Source organism: Amblyomma americanum, chromosome 1, assembly GCF_052857255.1.
Source record: "Amblyomma americanum isolate KBUSLIRL-KWMA chromosome 1, ASM5285725v1, whole genome shotgun sequence".
NCBI classification, from domain to species: domain Eukaryota; kingdom Metazoa; phylum Arthropoda; class Arachnida; order Ixodida; family Ixodidae; genus Amblyomma; species Amblyomma americanum.
Genome location: NC_135497.1, coordinates 24,207,211 through 24,210,197, shown reverse-complemented (window position 1 = coordinate 24,210,197; position 2,987 = coordinate 24,207,211).

The following is a 2,987-nucleotide window of genomic DNA, read 5'->3' as shown; positions in this document are numbered from 1 at the left end:
TTGTTGGTCTCTCTTGGTTTTCATAACGTGTATTTATAAATTCAGTTTCGTTGTTGAAATGTTGGCAGTCATAGAAGAAAGGTCAATTGGTTCCAACGCAATTCTATTTTTTTTTTTGTTTTTGCTGACCAGTTCAAACCATTTGAGCCGAATAGGTATGCCAACTGAGTTAAATTGGTGGGCTGGTTGGATGACCAATTATTTCTAATTATAAGGAGTGGCGCCTGCGGTCTCCAAAGTTGTTCAAGGTATTGAAGCATTGCTTGAAAAGGCACACCTGCGCTGCTTAATCCAACGGTAACACCATCTCACCATGGCCTCAGCTTCCGTACTTTGTCATTTTCTCCTTTGTGTGTAGCTTCTACATAATAGCCAGCTAGCTGTGGTGTATGTGTCAAGGATGTTGATTTTTTTTTCAGTTAAAAGCAATCCTTTTTGATTTAAATTAAGTCCAACCCTTAGCTGTATCGAACATTCCCCATGTTTGGAAGCATGCAGACGTTATCCACATTCCCGTTTTTAAACCTGGCAATAAGCAAATTTCACTAATGTCTAATTGCTACAAGGTTGTGAAGTATATTATTCACAAGCACACCATGCAGTATTTTAATAATATGTCACAAGAAGCATGGCTTTCAAGTAGGATATCCTATAGTAATGCAGCTACTAGAATTCGCATACAATATAGCTACAAAACTGTGGTTACCATCCGTGGTAACCACAACCGTGGTTACCATCTTCATAAACTTCTCCAAAGTAATCAAAACAGTGAGCCGCCGAAAATTTAAAAACTTACTGTAAAACTAACAATTTTTACTTGCATTTAAAGTCTGTCTGTCATCTTTAAACTCTCATCCGTAGTTACCTTCATGCAAGGGGTCCCTCAAAGTTCAGTGCTTGAGCCACCTCTATTTACCTTTTAAATTAACGATATCATTAAAATCAGCAGTAGCACACTAGTTAAAGCACACTTATATGCCGGTGTAGTTTTATGTACTCTTAATGTTGCTACTAGTGGTAAGCAGGTGCTGATTACATCATTTTCACAAAGAGTAACTGATGACAGATAAACATTAATCTCATTAAAGCTCTTGCACTGGCTTTTACAAAAAAAAAAGTGCCTCTCCATCTCCAACAGTCTGGGATACTGTGTACTGCATGTTAAAGAACCTCTATGCTTTCCTCGGTTTTGGCGACTGTTAGCTTTCTTCATGTGTGTGTGTCGTCATGAGACCCTCAACTCCCTATCCTTGCCTCTTAATTAGCTCAGCAAGGGCCTCGGTTCTGGAAGTCTTGATGCCATAGGAAGTGCAAGAGAGTTCTCGCACTGTTGCCTCTCTCACTGCTCGATCACGTTTTACGTGACACTTACAGTATAACAGGCGTTCCAACGACTATGGTTGAGGGTAGCGCTGGTGAACACTCTCAGGGTTACACGCAACATAAATACCTCCAGAAGTTGAAGACAGGACAGCTTGCATCGTAGTTCATTTCGTAGAGCACCGCATGCGACATGCGGAGGTCGTGGGTTCGGATCCCACCGATGGCATGTGGTTGTTTTTTCTTCCTTATAATCATTTATCTTTCAGGTGAAAAATGGTTACAGTACTAATTTCCCATTGATCAATGTCACAAATAAAAAAGAAACATTTTCCTGTGCTTTCCTCTGTTTCAGTGACCATTTGCTTTCTCACATCACAAACTCCTCAATTCCCTATCCTTGCCTCCTAATTGCCTCATTGTCACTTTCACAAGTAGCCTACACTGGCATAATCATGCTGATGGCAGTGAACAAGTGGAGTTTCTAGACATTTAAATTTATCGCAAGGTAAAAATACCCACCAAAAAATGTGGGCAATTATGTTCTGTTGCAACAAAATGCATTTCGAACTCTTTTACCAAGTTCAATATTTACACTCTTCACATTGACTTAAGAAAGCTATAATTAAGATTCTTTAGCTTGTATACAACTTGCACATCACGCAAGTCTTTTGTGGTTTTCCTCGCTTGAAACCAGGGCTGGGCACGATACTTGAAAAAAAGTATCTTCAGTACTGATTACCTGATACCCGCAAAAATTGTATTTCCAATACTGAAACAAGATACCGAACCAAAATTGAACTGATACAGATACTCGACACTGTATCGTCTCGATTCACCACTGAAATCACCAATATTAATAAAGCTGGCAATATGATTTGCCAAGTTCAGAAATTTAGTGTATCTGACATAGCTCACTGCATTTGAAAGGGTTTAACCAAATCTGGCCGCACTGATTTCTCCAATTTCTTTAGCTCCACTGTTGGCGCAGCTGGTTTCGTTAAGACTGTCGCTGGAATGAAGCCATGGTGACGTTGAAATTATCACTTCCATAGGCAGCCTAGCAAAAACTTTGTGCGAAAGCACTACTGCACGAGGTCAAATCAGCTCACTGGTTAGTGTGAAGCTTGACCTTGAGGGTGACCTTGGGCAAATCATAAATAAATGAAATAAATATTGCCATCACTGGGATTCATACCCACGGCTGCGCAACACAATCAGCTTCGCTGGCCACTGCACGAGAACACTAGGCTATCGCCGCAGCCGATCACACCTTGTGTTAAACTCACGCGCTGTGCATTGCATATTGTCTTCTTCATCAATTAATCTTATCAAACAAACGTTCTGTAAGCCCCTCGGCATGAAGGCAAAAGTCTTCCATTTCTGTTTGCAACCAACGCAACTTGAAATAGCTGTGAAGGGGTGTTGTTTCTACCACAACGGCAAGCCTGTATCTTTGTCCCTTCCATCACCGAGTGTGCAGAAGCACAACATAAGTGTCATCTGTAGGAAAACAACGAACATAGGAAGAAAGAGGACTGACTGAGGCCAACGGCACCGACATCGTCTCTTTCTAATTGTATTTTAAGTGCGCTACCAGCTGAGCGAGTGCCGCCAGCCCAAAGTCAGACTCCAGCAGCCTCAAAATCTGCAGCACACTTTTTTTT